This window comes from Rutidosis leptorrhynchoides, chromosome 6 (assembly GCF_046630445.1).
Source record: "Rutidosis leptorrhynchoides isolate AG116_Rl617_1_P2 chromosome 6, CSIRO_AGI_Rlap_v1, whole genome shotgun sequence".
NCBI classification, from domain to species: Eukaryota; Viridiplantae; Streptophyta; class Magnoliopsida; order Asterales; family Asteraceae; genus Rutidosis; species Rutidosis leptorrhynchoides.
In genome coordinates this window covers 94,006,309-94,028,463 of record NC_092338.1, presented here as the reverse complement: position 1 = coordinate 94,028,463, position 22,155 = coordinate 94,006,309, and positions in this window count along the sequence as shown.

Below are 22,155 nucleotides of genomic sequence, written 5' to 3'. Positions count from 1 at the left end.
ACAACGACTACTACGCCTACTTAAATTTCGGGACGAAATTTCTTTTAAGGAGTAGGTAATGTAACATCCCGCCTTTTTCCATTTACTTTTCCGTTATACTAATATAAAGTCCGTTATATGTTTATAACATCTCCCGTTGATACGCGTTTTAAATTATCTCGTTTAGGTAATTCCCGCACCCGAACGAAAGTTGAGGGACTAAACTTGACAAGGGATCAAACCCTTGACTAGGTCAAAGGGTCATACCCCTTTCACCCATTCACTTTCATCTCCATCTCTCTCTTTCTCTCTAGCAAGAACACACACCCAATTTCCAAATTCATTCAATCATCATCTAAATTCGATCTAGGAGGCTTACAACAAAATAAATTACATATTCGTGATCCTCTCTTCATCCTCTTCATTTTGGTACCAACTTCATCTCGTTTGGGTAACTTTCTAAAATCACTAGATTTTGTGTTCTTGATGTTTTTAACTTATAAAAGTGTTAATTAGTGTCTATGGCTCAAGTCTAACATGAATATATGATTTATATGCTCGATCTCGTTGTTTTAGTGTAACTAGCATGAACTTGAATTTTGGTGTGTTGTTCTTGAATTTTGGATGATCATATGTTGTTAGATGTTAAAAGTTGATGTTTTAATTGTGTTACTAGCATCACTAGCTTCAATTTGATGTGTAGGTTGCCTTAGAAAACTTCATGAACTTGATTATGGATTTTGGTGAATTTGGGTTAGGGTTTGATGAACTTGAAATGGACTTTTGATGCATTGAATGCCATGGATTATTATTGGTAAGTGTTTAGTTGGATTGTATGCTTGATTACCTTCGAAACGGCATATCATTCATGTAAATTGGTTGCCCGAATCATTGAATTGCATTTATGAACTTGTATGCGGTTAATGTTAAGCATTAGATGCGGTTTTGGTTGTTGTAATAGGTAGATTGATTGATGAAATGTGTTTAGTTGTTTTCCTCGTCAAATTACCTTCCCAACGGTATAAGATACTTGTCTTGATTGTTTGCGGATCATAAATGGTGATTGTTTGAAGTTAGGTTCGTGCATAAAACTTAAAAACTGCCAGAATTCTCTGCACAGGTATTGGCGCGGCGCGCCATATACCCGCGCGGCGCGCCGTTTGGGTCTGTCCAACTTGGTCAATTTTCGAATAATGTTTGCTATGCTACGCACCTCCGATTCACATGTAACTTGTCCTAGCATGCTCATACATGATTAAAAACCTCAGAAAAATAGTTCGGGACACGACCCGAACGTGTTGACTTTTTCGTTGACTTTAACCGACCAAAGTTTGACTTTTTGTCAAACTTAACCAAATGATTTTGCAACCTTCCTAACTTGTTTATATACTTGTATCTTGCATGAAAATTGACAATTTGATTTCACATGCTAAATAATCGAGTCGTAACGAGCCATAGGACTAATTGAACATCTTTGACCTATCGTGTTTACCGTTATTGATACGACCTATTTGTTTAGGTCAAGACTAGCACTATCCTTCGCACACGTTATTTTGTGAAGTACTTTTCGTACGTGCACTCAAGGTGAGATCATAGTCCCACTTTTACTCTTTTTGAACTTACATTTGGGATGAGAAAACATAAACATTTCTTTTACTAAGTGAACACAAGTACAGGAAAACAAACATTCTACATACGAGTTTAGAACAAAATCCTCAATTCGATTATCATTAGTTACACTTGCCGGGTGTAAGCGAGAACTTATGTTGTATGGATCCATATGGGTTTGACAAACCCTCATTCAAACGGTTCGCTACCGTTTACGAATGAAATATATTTTCGAGAAACAGTGTATGTTCTAGCACTAAGTGATGGGGTTCAATGGAAGGAAATGTTAAGCATTGATAATTGGGTGCTCGTGAAACAAACTTTTGGAATGTATTACTATTATTTCATTGATGCAAATCTTGTGGTTCACTTGTACTTACTTACTTAAACCTATGATTTCACCAACGTTTTCGTTGACAGATTTCTATGTTTTTCTCAGGTCCTTGAACGATACATGATACATGCTTCCGCTCATTATTTTGATACTTGCATTGGATGTCGAGTATATATATGCATACATGGAGCGTCTTTTGAATACTTTTAAATTGTGTCGCATAAGTTTCATTTGTACTTAAAACTTCGTATCGTAACTTGTGGTGGAACTATTCTTGTAAACTTGAACAACCTTTACATTTGAAATGAATGCGACATATCTTTTGGTCAAACGTTGTTTTAAAGACTTATGACCACGTAACGGGACCTAAGTAGACGGCACCGTCAATGATGATTTGGTCGGGTCGCTACACAAACCCCATCCAAGTTATGGATGCTTTAATACTTCGATTTTATATACAGATGAGTGTACTTGTATATTTGGGGATATTCTAGATGTATTTGTTAATGTCGGTTAACAGGTGTTCACCATATGAATGATTTTTAATTCGCAGGTTATGCGTACTATTTTGTACTCGGGTTACGTGTACAGTTAAAAATCTAAAATCTTGTGGTCTATTAAAATATTGAAATGATTGTTATGATAAACTTATGAACTCACCAACCTTTTGGTTGCCACTTTTAAGCATATTTATTCTCAGGTATGAAAGAAACTTCCGATGTGCATTTGCTCATTTTAAGGATATTACATGGAGTCGTTCATGGCATATTTAGGACAGCACCTCGCAATGGGACCAAATGTTGATGACTTCGTCCAGATGGATTAGGACGGGTCTCTACAGGTGGTATCAGAGCGGTGGTCTTAGCGAACCAGGTCTTGCATTAGTGTGTCTAACTAATAGTTGTTAGGATGCATTAGTGAGTCTGGACTTCGACCTTAGCTGCATATTATAAGTTTTGTTTATCATTCCTAGTGGAAAATTGCATGCTTAGCATTCCTAAGTCTAGACACGTCTTCCTGCACTTATTGCGTAGATAGTGTATAGATAAATTCATATCTTAGCATATCTTTTACCATAAAATTTGTCTGACAGCTTCCGAAGATCCCTCCATGACTTATGGGATTTTGGTATTGTATATATATATGTATGATATGTATTAAAGAATACCAAACTAAATCCTATAATTTATTTCCTATCGAAAATACTTTATCTGAACGTACAAGATGGAACTCGCAATTAGTTCAAATTCTTTAGATTCCGACATCTATCCCGATATGGATTTCCACACAAGCGCCGAAAGCAGTGTGACCGGAATAGATCAACCAATTAGCCATCATCTATTCTGGATGAATTGGGTATGGGTTCATAGTCTACTTAATCGTTGGAGATAAGAAGAAGGTGATCCCTTCCATCCACCACATTGCCCTCTTGGCGATGAACCTGAAGCACTTACCTGCGAACCAGTCCGAAACACCATTTTCACCCTCATTTCCAGAATAGCTCGCAACAATTACGTAATATCTACAATTCTAGATCTTATTCATCCACTCGTTTCAACCGCCAATCATCCCAGAGTAATAGAAGAAGTTAACGAGTTTCGCATTCGAGTAGTGGCTTTAGAGAATATGGTGCAAAACTTGCAAGTACCAGCAGCATCACTGGCACCAACAGTACCACCAGCATCGGCACCAGTACCACCAACAACAACATCTTCATCACACGCCTCAACATCGCAATCTATACCTCGAGCATAATCTTCGTTCTACATCTTGTTCTACATCGGTTATTTTCGTTCTACGTATCGTTCTACATCATTTATCTTCGTTCTTCATGATGATTATGTAATCTCTAATGTTTTAGAGATTATGTATTCTAGTTCTAACGGTAAATCAAATGAGTTTAATATTATATCTACTCATTAATTCCATGATTACATCTGAAGAAAATATATATGTATATATATTTTCATAAGGATTGTAATTAGAAATTCTTTGTACAAACTGTTAATAGTGAAAATATTTTAATGGGTAGGTAATACCCGAGGAATATTTAGATTTCATATTAACATGTTATACTGTACATTCTTCAATTCTGATTCAACAATCATTAACTATCCTATTTGCATCCGCAAATATACATATTCGTTCACCAAAGAACAACTATTTTCATTCAAATTCAATTTCATATTCGGATTTTGACCGATCAAAATTCAAGTCAAGATTTGACAAGTGGCATAATGAAGAAAATAATGGACAAAATAAAATTTATTAGTAACCAATTAATTAACTATGTAAAAATTATAAATCTATACTAACCAAATCCTAGCTAACTGTTCCTATAACCGTTATGACTATTTCCTTATTACATTTTATTTATTGTCATTTTAATTATCGCAATTTATTTATCGCAATTTTAATTATCGCAATTTATTTATCGTAATACTCGCAATTTTATTTATCGTCATTTAATTACTGTTATTTATTTTACGCACTTAAATATTGTCTGATAAATCGGGACACATGTACACATGTACAATGGGTCACGATACGTCTTGATTAACCAGATTACATATTAAACTATTGGACTATTGGACTACTGTAACGACCCTACTTTTTCCGTTATCTTTTACCGTTAACTATTTAACGACCGTTAATTGTTATTCGTGCCACGTCATTTCTATGACCTATATTATTATTTTTGTAATAATATATTAATTATTATGTGTTATATGAATATTTGTATTCATATTTTAAATTATACGTTCCTACGAGTCGCGGATTTCTATCCGGCGAATCTTTTCGGTTTTCAAACCAACGGTCGAGTTTTTGGGATTTTTAAGTCCTAATTATTTTAAATATGATATTTTGATGTCATATGATTATATATAGTGTTTATATATTTTATTCGTCGCGTATTTATTATCTCTCCGAAAAATCAATCGCGTAGCGGTGTTTTCGCGTTTCGGGTTTCGTTCGGGCGTTCGGGCCACTAGGATTTTGTCATTTATCAAATTGGGTCACTATGGGGCCCACCCCATTCAGTTCTTGGCCGAAATTGTCAAGGGGAGGGGGTATTTTTGCCAAACTTTGTAAATTGTGATACATGTTGATCAAAACTCCACAATACTTCTCATTTCAACCTAATTCATTTTTTTTTTGCAAACCCTCTCCTCTCCTCTCATCCTTGCCGTCACCACCACCACTAAACATCATCATCATCTTTCAATTTTTGCTTTAAAGGTTTAGAGCTTTCATCATAATCAGGTTCACCGCATCGTTCTCTACACGTTCATATCCTTCAATTCTTGATTAGGGTATAAACCCTAACCCTAGCTTTTCAATTTTTCATTTATTTTACTGATTTTATATGTTATATTGATAGTATGATGATTACATGTTATTGTATTGATGATTGTATGCGTAGAATTGCTCGATTATACATGTTTCCGGTTTGATTTAATTGGGAAAGCAGCTTTTTCGTGTGTTTCTGACTTTGTAACTGATATAAAAGTTAAAATAAAATATATAAATGAGTTCCTCTCATCAAGACATTAATTTTAGACTCCGGATTCATGTCGTTTCGATTCCCGGAGCCCTAGATATGCTTAATTTGATTTTTGGTAAAGATTGAAAGGTGTTATGGGCAAGAACAAGGTATGGTCCGACTTTGTGATCATCCTTGGTGTCTTTAGGGTGTGTCATTTGGTTAGGACTGATGGTGGGACGAATTTTCATGTTCGGCTCACCTAAATCCGAGCCACGGTTCACCCGTTGTGCCTAAATCACTGTTTTGAGTAAATTGAATTCCCAAGTGTTGTCATGGCTGATATCCACGACCTAGGGACTGTTCTTGGAGTGTTCTTGAGTACATAATTGTGTCGGGTGGTTTGAGTAGGCGGAGATGCATATGTGGCTCGCCCGAAACCGACACCCGGGGCTCAAGATACGACCCGATGAACTTTTAAACTTAAAACTTATGGTTAATGATTAAACTTATGTTAAAATGAATGGCTTTCATTATTAATAAATTACTTATGATAAAATAAGTAATTATTATTATTTAAGACTTATGATATAAATATTTATTATATCATTAATTATTAATTATGATTTAATTAACATTTTAATTAAACTTATGATTAATAATACTTTTATTATTAAAGAAAAATACTTATGATAAGTATTAAATTTATTTTTGAGAAATTATTATAAGACTTATAATAAAGATTAAATAATTATTTAATTATTGTAAGACTTAATTATTATTTAATTATGATTTAATTATTAAATACTTATGATTTAATAATTTTAATTAGAAACTTATGATATAATTAATAATTCATTATTAATTTATAATACTTATGATATGAATTAAAATTCATTATTAATTAATAAAACTTATATAATGATTAATATTTAATTAATTAATTAAATACTTATGTTAGACTAATTATAACATTTCAACTTATATTAACTTTAATAATTCATTTTATTTAATTAAACTTATGTTATGACATAACTTTACACTTTTGACTTTAATAAACATTATAACCTATGTTATTATTATAACTTACACTTTTCAAATTAATGTTGACTATGTTGACCAAGTTTGACTTTTGAGTTGACTTTCGGTTGACTTTGACTTTCAGTTGACTTCTGTTGACTTTCTAAATAAGGAAAATTTCCTAACTTCAAAACTTTCTAAAAATAGAAGTTTCTAAATTTGGAAACTTTCCAAAAATAGAAACTTTCCTAAAATAGAAACTTTCTCAAAATAGAAACATTCCAAAAATGGAAACCTGGTAAAAATAGAAACTTTCTAAAAATAGAAAGTGTGTGTCCTTATGCTGTTCCAATCAAACCGATGCTTGCTGAGTAATGTTCTATGTCTACTTGCAACATGTACAATAGCTATCATACTAAGACTTGACTAAAGTTAGTTATTTATTTCGACCTGCTTTATTTATAGGTCGGCGTTGTGATCTTTCTTGATCACTTTACTTTACTTGTTGTTCGCTTGTTTGTGAGATTTCTTCAGTTGCTATTTAAGGTGAGTTATAGTCCCATTTTTCTATTTTAAATCTTTTGGGGTGAGAATACATGCAATTTATTTTATATTTTGGACACATGTGGAAGTTGGTTTAAATTATTCATTGTGAGTTGAACAAAAATATTTCCTAGTCTGGTAACTGTAATCACTGGTTTCTACTGGTGAACGCGAATCCTATGGATAGATCTATCGGGTTTGACAACCCCATTTCGAGCTAGTCGCGCTAGCAATTTATAATCGGAATGTTTAGTACTTCGTATTTAGTTGAAGATACACTTGTTCGGTGTATATTATTTATTGTGTTTGGCAAGGGTAAATAAAGGGTTAAGTGGTTACCAGGTGGCTCACGGAAAATGGAATAATGTTTTATTATATGTTTTCTAGCATATAATTTGGTGGTTTAAAAGGAGTTTTATGTTTTCAAACATAAATTTTTATTGTTTAAATTAAATATTGTTTGCAATATTAAACCTATAATTCACTCAACATTTTTGTTGACAGTTACTCGCATGTTTTATTCTCAGGTTTATGATTGACTGCTTCCGCTGTGCTTAGAGGGTCTGCATATTTATGATGGCAGCTTTTGTTAAACATTAACTTGCGTTCTATTTTGTTACATTAAAAAGTGGATGTTGTTGACTTTGTTTGGTCAACATTTGGTTAAAGTATTTATGTATAGTTTTTCTAAACTTATACAATTTAGTAGATTTTCTTTATAGGAAATCATTTTTAAATAAAGAATGCAAGGTTGTTTTATAAAATTCATATAGAGTTTCGATCAAGCTGTGGGACCAAGTGACGGAGCCGTTAAGTGTTTTGACGGAGTCGTCACAGTTGGTATCAGAGCGTTGGTTGTAGGGAATTAGGCTGCATTGATGTCGTTACCCGAGTCAATAGGGTGCATTAGTGAGTCTAGTCTACAGCCCGGCCTATTATATATTATTTTATGTGATTATTTGTATCGTATTGGTATGTATATGGTTATCACACATACATTTCTATTATGTTCTGAATCCAGGAGGAACTCCCATTCTGATTTAAACGTATTCTCCGACTCATGCGAGTTCATCTTTTATAGGAACGCCTCGGTTAGTGAAATCGAGGGGGTGTCATTCTTGACTTCTGAAATTCTCGACATTTCTATGTCATAATTTGTGTTTATTGATATAACGTTTGAGTTATATTACGTGTTCTAGGATTCTAGGCATTTCTATGTCATCTATTAGGGTTATGTATATAACGTTTGAGTTATATTACGCGAGATGTCATTCTTGACTTCTAAAGGCTCGGCATTTCAATGTCAGCTATTGTGTTTGGGTATATAACATTTTTGTTATATTACTTGCCTTTGTGCCGTTGTGCCTATGTACTTTGGTTTTTGAAAAGGAAAACGTCATTCTTGACTTTTAGAGATTCTGGGTACTTCGAAGACATTCTTATGTCATCGTTACTCCTATTCATTACTTTCGATGTCTTTGTCTCTTGTGCTATCCTTAGCACATTGTTAAGAAATTGTTTTAGGGAAATTGTGTTGAAATTCGAGGTTGACCACGTGTCCTGACCTTATGTAGTGATATTGGAATGGAACTATGAGTTAGTGAAATATAATGGAGTCAGGCCAACGTGATTATATTATGTTAATTCATAAAAAGTCCCAATATTGTGACATGAGGAATAGAAAGTGAGTCAAAGAAAATTTGTACACCACTCATTCAGAAATTCTAACGTTGTTACGTGAGTAAGGAAGATACTCATTATCTTATTTGTTGATATACGAGAGACTCATCTTAACCGAACTACTTACCCCATGTTTTATCATTCATAACTCGCTTGTTAGTGACAGCTTCGCACGTGACTAGTTTTGACCCAAGGACTTGTGTCCTGATAAAAGTCAAAACAATATTTAACTCATTGGTTTTCATGACCTCGTAGCATTTATTGATTAGATGTCGCAAGACGATTCAAGTCCTTCACCCGAGCTTTAACGGTCTTACTTCAACTCGTAACCTTTATAATGCGGATACCCTGCTTTTCATTTAAAATTTTTACACATTTGTGTAATTGGGCGGTTCTCGTGAGATTTATGGGCGAATAGAAGTAATGAAATATTTTGTCATGTATACTAATTATAAAATCATATATGTACGTATGAATTCGAATGGATAAATTTACCCTTACCTATTTTGGCTAGTATACACTAAATTGTACCTTCAAAATTATTTTAAAATCACTCATGTCGAGTTGTCTAGTTAACTCAAATTGTTTTACGTAAAATGGTACACGTTGTACATACTTCTAAATTTACTAAGAGCTTCGTTCCATTTATGGGGTTACATCAGACGTTTAAAGCTTTTTCAAAACTTCTTTGATTGATTACATTAGAATTTTCGCATTACTCTACAGAGTGCTTGGATCACAGTTCTCCTCATCCTCCGTTTAAGGATGAAATTTACCATTAAGTTCATTGATAGAAATTCTTACACCAGTTTGGATGTCGGTTTTATAAAATTTGTTGGAAAGTCTTTGCGCCCATAGAATTTTCCCTCTTATGGTTGGACATGGCCGAAACGCAGACCGATAAATCAAGTTTCTGGGGTACACTCGATGGTCACCCTATTGTAGAAAAGGCGCTAAGTGGGTTTCTACCCCAACTGTTGTTATGGCGGGTATCATGGATATATATTACACTAGACTGATTGAGGAGTTTCTACTCTCAATATTCACTGTCAATCGCAACACCCTCATAAACATCAATCCTAGGATTCAATACTTTGAGGTACACGAAATTATTTTTGGAGATTCATCTCAACCGGAGTCGACCATTCTTTATAACCCATGATTCGCATTCTTTTCATCCGCACATAAATTTAGGAATATGGATGAATCCTAGAATTCCTCGCTCATTGTACACGAAAGTTCACTCTCGTTGAATTATCACACTTTTCGTACGTCTTCCTTTTGAAAATGTAATGAAAATTTACTTTGGAATCTATGATCCTTGTTATCCCCTTTGAGAGAATTGCCATAAACATCCTCGCAAAGGTTGTCATGCTATTCTAGCCCATGTTGTTGATTCCGATAAAGAAGAGAAGAGTATTAAGGATGTTCCCATTGTTAGTGATTTTCCCGAGGTATTTCCCGAAGATTTACCTGGTCTTCCGCCGCAACGCGCGGTAGAATTTCAAATCGATCTTGTTCCCAGTGCTGCTCCTGTAGCACGTGCTCCTTACCGACTTGCGCCTTCCGAACTTCAAGAATTGTCGAGTCAACTCCGTGAGTTGTTAGACAAAGGTTTTATTCGTCTCAGTTCGTCCCCTTGGGGAGCTCCTGTTCTTTTTGTTAAGAAGAAAGATGGTTCGTTTCGTTTATATATTGGTTATCGCGAGTTGAACAAGCTTACGGTTGAGAACCGTTACCCTCTTCCGAGAATTGATGATCTGTTCGATCAACTTCAAGGTTTGCCCGTTTATTCTAAGATTGATCCTTGTTCCGGTTATCACCAACTACGGGCTAAAGAAACTGATGTTTCGAAAACTGCTTTCCGCACCCGTTACGGTCACTTTGAATTTCTTGTTATGCCGTTCGGATTGACAAATGCACCTGCTGTGTTTATGGACCTCATGAACCGTGTGTGCAGACCCTATCTGGACATATTCGTTATTGTTTTTATCGACGACATCCTTATTTATTCTAAGAGTGATGAAGAACACGAAGAATATTTGAAGTTGGTGCTTGATTTATTAAGAAAAGAAGAGTTGTACGCTAAGTTCTCTAAGTGTAATTTCTGATTAAGAGAAGTTCAATTCCTTGGATATATTGTTAGTAAACAAGGAATACTAGTTGATCCCGCCAAGATTGAGGCAATTGAAAAGTGGGAAATTCCGAAAACTCCTACTCAAATTCGCCAGTTTCTAGGATTAGCAGGTCATTATAGAAGGTTCATTCAAGATTTCTCTCAAATAGCTAAACCTCTGACTGCTTTAACGCACAAAAGGAAAAAGTATGAGTGGAAGAATGAACAAGATGCTGCTTTTCAAACTCTGCAGGAGAAGTTAACTTCCGCTCCGATATTGTCACTACCTGAGGGTAATGACGATTTTGTTGTCTATTATGATGCATCGCGTCAGGGCTTGGGTTGCGTTTGATGCAACGAAAGAAAGTCATCGCTTATGTGTCATGTCAGTTGACGATCCATGAACAGAATTATACAACCCATGATTTAGTGTTAGGAGCTGTTGTGTTTGCGCTTAAGATTTGGAGACATTATTTATATGGGGTCAAAAGTACAGTGTACACTGATCACAAGAGTCTTCAACATATTCTTGATCAAAAATAGCTAAATATGAAGCAGCGATGACGGGTTGGGACGTTGAATGATTATGATTTCGAACTTTTATATCATCCTGGAAAGGCCAATGTTGTGGCGGACGCTTTGAGTCGAAAGGAGAGAGTTGAACCTCGTAGGTTTAGAGCCTTAAATATGACCATTCGAACAAACCTCACAAGGCAGATTCTTGAGGCACAACAAGAAGCCTTGAAGGAGGAAAATTTTGTAACGGGAAGGTCCGAGGCTTGAGTAAATAGTTAGAGGTACAAACCGATGGTACTCGGTATTTTGCGGGATGCCTTTGGGTTCCGAAGTTTGGTGATCTACGAAAACTTGTTTTAGATGAGGCTCATAAGTCTAGGTACTCTATCCATCCTGGTTCAGGAAAGATGTATCGTGATCTTAAGGAGCTGCATTGGTGGCCTAATTTGAAAGCTGATGTGGCTACGTATGTGGCTAAGTGTTTGACCTGTGCTAAGGTTAAAGCTGAACATCAGAACCGTCAGGACTTTTGGTGCAACTTGAAATTTTCGAGTGGAAGTGGGAAGGTATTGCAATGGACTTTATTACGAAGTATCGAGAGTTGTGGGTGGTTACGATACCATTTGGGTGATTGTTGACCGACTCGCTAAGTCAACTTTTTTTCTTGCCAATTAAGGAAACATATTCAATGAAGAAGTTTACTCGTTTGTATTTGAAGGAGATTATTTCGAGACATGGTGTTCCCGTATTGATTATGTTGGACTGAGGCAGTCCTAACAAGGTGCTCTAGGAACTAAATTGGATATGAGCACCGCTTATCATCCACAGACGGATGGTCAGTGTGAAAGGACCATTCAAATGTAGAAAACATGTTAAGAGTGTGTGTTATTGATTTTGGAAATGGGTGGGATAAATATTTGCCGATGGCTGAGTTTTCTTATAACAGCAGTTATCATGAAAGTATTAAAGCCGCACCGTTTGAAGCTCTGTATGGTAGAAAGTGTAGGTCTCCTGTCTGCTGGAATGAGGTTGGGGTCTCACAGGACCATAGATCATTCACGAGACTACCGAGAATATTGCACAGATTAAGGAAAGATTGAGAACCACCAGGAGTAGGCAAAAGAGTTATGCTGATAAGAGAAGGAACGATATCGAATTTCAGGTCGGTGATCCTGTTATGTTGAAAGTTTCACCTTGGAAGGGTGTGGTACGTTTTGGTAAAAGGGGAAAGTTGAATCCTCGATTTGTTGGACCTTTTGGGATTATTGAGAGAGTTGGACCAGTGGCTTATCGTTTGAAATTGCCACAAGAACTCAGTGCTATTTGTGACGTTTTTCATGTATCGAATTTAAAGAAGTGTTTGGCCGAGGCCAATGAAACTATTCTTTTTGATGAACTTCATGTTGATAAGCAACTACATTTTATTGAGGAACCTGTTGAAATTATGGACCGAGAGGTTAAGACTCTCAAGCAGAGTAGAATTCCTATTGTTCGAGTTACATGGAACGCCAGACGCGTTCCCGAGTTCACTTGGGAGCGTGAAGTTCAGATGAGGCAGAAGTACCCGCATTTGTTCCCAGATGCTGAGTCAACCCCTGCACCTGCTTAAATTTCGGGACGAAATTTCCGTAACGGGAAGGTACTGTAACGACCCTACTTTTTCCGTTATCTTTAACCGTTAACTATTTAACGACCGTTAATTGTTATTTGTGCCACGTCATTTATATGACCTATATTATTATTTTTGTAATAATATATTAATTATTATGTGTTATATGAATATTTGTATTCATATTTTAAATTATACGTTCCTACGAGTCGCGGATTTCTATCCGGCGAATCTTTTCGGTTTTCAAACCAACGGTCGAGTTTTTGGGATTTTTAAGTCCTAATTATTTTAAATATGATATTTTGATGTCATATGATTATATATAGTGTTTATATATTTTATTCGTCGCGTATTTATTATCTCTCCGAAAAATCAATCGCGTAGCGGTGTTTTCGCGTTTCGGGTTTCGTTCGGGCGTTCGGGCCACTAGGATTTTGTCATTTATCAAATTGGGTCACTATGGGGCCCACCCCATTCAGTTCTTGGCCGAAATTGTCAAGGGGAGGGGGTATTTTTGCCAAACTTTGTAAATTGTGATACATGTTGATCAAAACTCCACAATACTTCTCATTTCAACCTAATTCATTTTTTTTTTGCAAACCCTCTCCTCTCCTCTCATCCTTGCCGTCACCACCACCACTAAACATCATCATCATCTTTCAATTTTTGCTTTAAAGGTTTAGAGCTTTCATCATAATCGGGTTCACCGCATCGTTCTCTACACGTTCATATCCTTCAATTCTTAATTAGGGTATAAACCCTAACCCTAGCTTTTCAATTTTTCATTTATTTTACTGATTTTATATGTTATATTGATAGTATGATGATTACATGTTATTGTATTGATGATTGTATGCGTAGAATTGCTCGATTATACATGTTTTCGGTTTGATTTAATTGGGACAGCAGCTTTTTCGTGTGTTTCTGACTTTATAACTGATATAAAAGTTAAAATAAAATATATAAATGAGTTCCTCTCATCAATACATTAATTTTAGACTCCGGATTCATGTCGTTTCGATTCCCGGAGCCCTAGATATGCTTAATTTGATTTTTGGTAAAGATTGAAAGGTGTTATGGGCAAGAACAAGGTATGGTCCGACTTTGTGATCATCCTTGGTGTCTTTAGGGTGTGTCATTTGGTTAGGACTGATGGTGGGACGAATTTTCATGTTCGGCTCACCTAAATCCGAGCCACGGTTCACCCGTTGTGCCTAAATCACTGTTTTGAGTAAATTGAATTCCCAAGTGTTGTCATGGCTGATATCCACGACCTAGGGACTATTCTTGGAGTGTTCTTGAGTACATAATTGTGTCGGGTGGTTTGAGTAGGCGGAGATGCATATGTGGCTCGCCCGAAACCGACACCCGGGGCTCAAGATACGACCCGATGAACTTTTAAACTTAAAACTTATGGTTAATGATTAAACTTATGTTAAAATGAATGGCTTTCATTATTAATAAATTACTTATGATAAAATAAGTAATTATTATTATTTAAGACTTATGATATAAATATTTATTATATCATTTAATTATTAATTATGATTTAATTAACATTTTAATTAAACTTATGATTAATAATACTTTTATTATTAAAGAAAAATACTTATGATAAGTATTAAATTTATTTTTGAGAAATTATTATAAGACTTATAATAAAGATTAAATAATTATTTAATTATTGTAAGACTTAATTATTATTTAATTATGATTTAATTATTAAATACTTATGATTTAATAATTTTAATTAGAAACTTATGATATAATTAATAATTCATTATTAATTTATAATACTTATGATATGAATTAAAATTCATTATTAATTAATAAAACTTATATAATGATTAATATTTAATTAATTAATTAAATACTTATGTTATACTAATTATAACATTTCAACTTATATTAACTTTAATAATTCATTTTATTTAATTAAACTTATGTTATGACATAACTTTACACTTTTGACTTTAATAAACATTATAACCTATGTTATTATTATAACTTACACTTTTCAAATTAATGTTGACTATGTTGACCAAGTTTGACTTTTGAGTTGACTTTCGGTTGACTTTGACTTTCAGTTGACTTCTGTTGACTTTCTAAATAAGGAAACTTTCCTAACTTCAAAACTTTCTAAAAATAGAAGTTTCTAAATTTGGAAACTTTCCAAAAATAGAAACTTTCCTAAAATAGAAACTTTCCCAAAATAGAAACATTCCAAAAATGGAAACCTGGTAAAAATAGAAACTTTCTAAAAATAGAAAGTGTGTGTCCTTATGCTGTTCCAATCAAACCGATGCTTGCTGAGTAATGTTCTATGTCTACTTGCAACATGTACAATAGCTATCATACTAAGACTTGACTAAAGTTAGTTATTTATTTCGACCTGCTTTATTTATAGGTCGGCGTTGTGATCTTTCTTGATCACTTTACTTTACTTGCTGTTCGCTTATTTGTGAGATTTCTTCAGTTGCTATTTAAGGTGAGTTATAGTCCCATTTTTCTATTTTAAATCTTTTGGGGTGAGAATACATGCAATTTATTTTATATTTTGGACACATGTGGAAGTTGGTTTAAATTATTCATTGTGAGTTGAACAAAAATATTCCCTAGTCTGGTAACTGTAATCACTGGTTTCTACTGGTGAACGCGAATCCTATGGATAGATCTATCGGGTTTGACAACCCCATTTCAAGCTAGTCGCGCTAGCAATTTATAATCGGAATGTTTAGTACTTCGTATTTAGTTGAAGATACACTTGTTCGGTGTATATTATTTATTGTGTTTGGCAAGGGTAAATAAAGGGTTAAGTGGTTACCAGGTGGCTCACGGAAAATGGAATAATGTTTTATTATATGTTTTCTAGCATATAATTTGGTGGTTTAAAAGGAGTTTTATGTTTTCAAACATAAATTTTTATTGTTTAAATTAAATATTGTTTGCAATATTAAACCTATAATTCACTCAACATTTTTGTTGACAGTTACTCGCATGTTTTATTCTCAGATTTATGATTGACTGCTTCCGCTGTGCTTAGAGGGTCTGCATATTTATGATGGCAGCTTTTTGTTAAACATTAACTTGCATTCTATTTTGTTACATTAAAAAGTGGATGTTGTTGACTTTGTTTGGTCAACATTTGGTTAAAGTATTTATGTATAGTTTTTCTAAACTTATACAATTTAGTAGATTTTCTTTATAGGAAATCATTTTTAAATAAAGAATGCAAGGTTGTTTTATAAAATTCATATAGAGTTTCGATCAAGCTGTGGGACCAAGTGACGGAGCCGTTAAGTGTTTTGACGGAGTCGTCACAACTACTATCATTGGACTACTAACCTTGGACAATTAAAAAGTGTTAAAAGAGTATGAAATATTAATTACAACGTTTTGACTTAAAATATCATTAATAAGTTACATCTACTACAGTTAAATAACTCCTCAAGTTTGCCACTTGATTCTATCTTAAACCATCCTTTATATCTTGACGATTACCATCTCCTTTCAAACCCTTCGAAATTCTTGAAAGCACCTCGGATTGATAACTAATGATTCAGATATGAGAATGTTGATGAAGCAGCAATAGCTATAGATGGTCTTAATGGCCAAGAGCTTGATAATAAAAATGGTGCATTGAAAAAGCTCAGATTTGGAACTGAAAAATGGATTGAGGAAACCCTGAAGGAAACTATGGACAAATCACAAGGATTAAACATGTACTTAAAGAATCCAGATGATTCTGTATCCGATGAAATCTTTAGCGAATATCTTGTACTTTACTTAGTTGAAATCCTTGCGGAAGAATTTTCTTCAGTAACCTTCGATCTTAGAAATTCCAAAATATCATCATAAATATCTTCGATATTTCTGAGGATATTTTCATAAGTATTCTTGTCCAAAATTAGTTATCTCTTCGTGCTATCTATATTACATCATAAAAGGAACTGTTTTAGTTTCTAAATTCTATAACCTTCGAGTTTAAATTATGAATGATTTCTGGAGAAGTGTTGGGGATTGAAGCATGAGTTAGTATAATATAATGACGCCCGGCTAACGTGATTATATTATAGTAAGTCATGCTGAATTTCTAATGGAACGTGATGAGTCACAGATCATGGCCTCATCATGTACCATGTTACATAACTCTTTCATTCTACTTAACCTCTAAACATATCAAGAAAATATATTCTTGATAGTTATACCCTCAATGATTCCGGTAATTTACAAATCAAATCGTGCTATTACAATTCCTTTATGCTTTGAACATTAGTTATGTTCATCTGAACTTCATACCTATAATTCCGAGACGTTTTAATTCGCTTTACTTTAAGTTGGGAAGAAAACAAAAGCATGAAACTTCAAAATAGAAGGGAGAATATAAGCACGACAACAAACACATAATTACAAACCGTGTATATCAATGCGTATAGCAATATAAAGACACGGAAGAATGAAAAACACTATAACTCCAAGGTAATAGTAGAAGTAAATAGATTCCTCCGGTGGTAAATGACAGATGCAATAGTCAGGAAAATATCAAGAATCAGAACAGGATTAAGCATATTAACAGATCTTTTGAAAGTATGAATTGAGAAAGAAAGTATAGGAGTGGTGAAAGTAATGAAATGGAAGAGGTTAATTTATAGTGAAATATCAGACAGAGCAATCGAGATAGATTACCGCATTTAATTAAAGAGGATCCTAATTTCCTTGTTTGCCGAAGAATCAAATCTTATATAGATTTTGAAGATTTTCTTTAAATTCCTTGAATTCTGGAAATCCACCTTAACTACGTCAAAAGTTAAATCTCTATCTCAATCTTTTGTGACAGCTTCACTCGTACGCTTCACATCATCGAATCATTTTATCTATATTAATCCATAATGATAAAACTCTATTTATCAACTCATATTCGTCATGAAAACATTTTTATTGTTAGTCATGACGACCTCACTCAAATTTCGGGACGAAATTTCTTTAACGGGTAGGTACTGTCCTGACCCGGAAAATTTCGACTAATTTTGAACCAAACTCACGATACGATTTCATAACTCTGACATGATAAGCAAAGTCTGCTAGGTTGAGTTTCGAAAATTTTGAACTGTTTCATATATTCATTTAACCTCGACTGTTCTCGACGATTCATGAACCACTATTTGTATATATATATATATATATATATATATATATATATATATATATATATATATATATATATATATATATATATATAAATCTATGAAAATATAATAATAATTTGAAATATAATATTATATGATTTAATTATTAGAATTTATTATGTAAAATAAAATAAAATATGATATTATAATTATTATTATTTAAAATATATCAATATATATAATTGAAGTATATTAAATATATATATGTGATTTCAAGCCTAATTAGTAATCGTCAGTAACACTCGGTTGGCATCTCGTTAGTGTTCATATAGATCTAATACGAATTTATGAAATTTTAAAATAAAAGTTAGCCTGTAAATAGATCACGGGGATTATAGGTTTGATAGAATTATTTTTATCTTTTTAGTTTAAATTCTAGCACTTCGTACATATTACCTAAAACTAAAAACAAATATTAGGCAAACCTTTTTGATCACGTTTTTCATTCAAGGACTAAAATAAATAAATATTTTTACTATAAAATTTTGGGATTTTTCTGAAGACTTTTGTCCGCCACTAATTAACAACGGAGTACGATACACTCCGCGTGCTAAAATTGTCAGCAGAGTTATATTCTGTACTCCACACGTTTATGTTAAGTGATGTAATATTATATTATGTGCACTGTTTTTGATTATCAATCATCTATTATCATATTTTTTTTATATATACATGCATACTTACCTGTGAATTGAAAAGAGGCACGATATTAATTGAATGAAGTTTACTGTGTTTGTTTGGTGTTAATAGTCTCCACTAAATTATATTATATATGTATATATATATGTATATATATATATGTATATATATATATATATATATATATATATATATATATATATATATATATATATATATATATATATATATATATATATATATATATATATATATATATATATATATATATATATATATATATATATATATATTACCTACATATTGAATGTGAAGCACTTACCCATTTTCAAGTTTCTATCTATCTCATGTATTTATTTCTATATACAATATACATATACATAGGGAGAGATATAGTCACCCCCACCCCTCATCACCACCCTCGGCCTCCCATCATCGCCACCATCTTCCCAACATGAGTCACCACTCTATGATCACCATGATCCGCCACCCCAAGAACCAACATCACAACCATCTCACCTCCCATCACCTCCACCACCATGACACTTAACCACCGTCACCAATACCTTCGGCATTCACCACCACCGTCCTCCACCATCTCTTTTTCTCTCTCACTATCCCTCTTCCTCTCTCTTAACCATCATCGTCAAACACCAACAAACCGCCACTCCACCACTTTACAATCATCGTGCACCACCATAGATGCGAGTGTTTTCTGCTCAACTACAGTAAACCACCACTGTAACCCACCATCACAACACCCATTTAGCTTATGTTGCTTGTTTTCTTTTCTGTTATGATAACGAACCTTGGAGGACTGCTGTTATATTGTTTCTTCTTCGTTGAACTGAATCAAATCTCAAAAACCACGAACTAACATGCAAATGTTTCTATTACTGATCGAAACCTTCTATCTTTCTGTTTCTCTTTTACCAGCTCAAACACCACCTGCTAGTTACTGTTTACCGCTGCTATATTATGTTTCTGTTTTAAATCTCGAACCGTTGCAATCGATATTGATGCTGCTGCTACAGTATACTTATAAGAAAGATGATGAACAGTAGATGACGACATAATGTTGGAACAGTAGATATAGCGATTATGCTGATGATCGTATGATTTATATGATGATAATATCTTGATGAGATGATGATGATGAAAACCGATGAGTTGAATGATGATATAACAATTTTACAGTAAAGAAGAGGAGGAAACAAGATTGAAGATTTCATGATCCGATTATATGGCTTTCCTATTCTCTGATTCAATTAAATAACACCCACTTGATCAAATATGATGCAACAGTTCTGGGTTACGATTATAAGGATGAGGATATATTTCTTTTTATTTATTTATCCCACTTGCAATTAACAAATCTTGTTACTTTGCATAAAAGACTGATACAGAAATACTCAGTAATATTTTCGGTTGGGATTTTATTGGTTCAAGGGCCATTAATCTCCTTATCGGACTACTAAGCCTTTTGTGTAATAGGCTTGAATTTCAGTTTGGACATTGGCCAAGAAGATGGTTCATGAAAATGTTTATATTTTTTTCCGATCAAACTATGAAGAAGAAGAAGAAAACACGAGATAGATATATGGTATACGATGATAAGATAATGAAGATGATGGTGAACGAACGATAGTGATGGCGACCGTATGATGATGATGATCGTGAATTGATGATGACGTATGATATTATGATAATGATCTTGACGAAGGTGAGTATGATGATGATAATTTGAGGATGATATGAAGTTGCTAACGAAAAGAGGGTAAGCGAATATGATGATGATAGTTGGAAACGAGCGATGGTGATGAAAACAAAAGATGATGAAGATCGATGTTAATAAGGCTTGTGATGATATAAGTATAAGATGTATGATGATGAATGGCGTTTATGATCGATGACGTTTAGGAGGGTATAACTCTTGTTATCATAAAAGTTTTATTATTATTTTTATTATTATTATCATTATTATTATTATTATTATTATTTTTATTATTATTATTATTATTATTATTATTATTATTATTATCATTATTATTATTATTATTATATCATTATTAGGAATATAAGTATTATTATTATCATTATTATTAATTAAAATTATCATTTTATTAAGATTAACATTATTAGTAAAATTATTATTTTTATCATTATTATCATAATTAGTATTATTATTACTCATTATTAGTATTAGATATTATTTTCAATATTATTGTTTCTATTATAAAAATAAAATAACTTATTATTATTATTATTATTAAAGGTTATCATTATCATTTTTATTATTAGTATTAGTATTATCATTATAATAAAGTTATTATTATTATTATTAATAAATTATTATTATCAAAACTATCATTTTAACAAATAAATATATAATATATATATATATATATATATATATATATATATATATATATATATATATATATATATATATATATATATATATATATATATATACATACATATAAAATAAACATATATATAACATATAATTTAAGATATAATATATGGACAAAATGTAATACAAATTCTATATAAAACTACAACACTAAATATATAAATATTATATAATTAATAGATGTAATTATTTGATTACCATTATATGTGTTAATATTTATAGGTTTGTGAATCCGAGGCCAACCTTGCATTGTTCAGTTTGGTCGTATGCATATTTTGCCACAATATTATATTGTGAGTTTCATTTGCTCCCTTTTTAAATGCTTTTGCAATATATTCTTGGTACTGAGAATACATGCGCTGCTTTTATAAATGTTTTACGAAATAGACACAAGTAATTTAAACTACATTATATGGCTGGATTATTAAATTGAATATGCTCCTTTTTAGTTTGGTAGCCTAAGAATTAGGGAACAGACACCCTACTTGACGCGAATCCTGAAGATAGATCTATGGGCCTAACAAACCCCATCCAGGTTATGGACGCTTTAGTACTTCGATTTTATATACAGATGAGTGTACCTGTATATTTGGGGATATTCTAGATGCATTTGTTAATGTCGGTTACTAGGTGTTCACCATATGAATAATTTTTAATTCGCAGGTTATGTGTACTATTTTGTACTCGGGTTACATGTACAATTAAATATCTGAAATCTTATGGTCTATCAAAATATTGAAATGATTGTTATGATAAACTTATGAACTCACAAACCTTTTGGTGGACACTTTTAAGCATGTTTATTCTCAGGTATGAAAGAAACTTTCGCTGTGCATTTGCTCATTTTAAGGATATTACATGGAGTCATTCATGGATATTTAGGACAGCACCTCGCAATGAGACCAAATGTTGATGACTTCGTCCAGATGGATTAGGACGGGTCTCTACAATTAATACGGTCATCCCGTGTTCTATTAAAATAAGCAAGAGTCCGGGGAGAGATAGGTGATTGAACAAATAAGTGA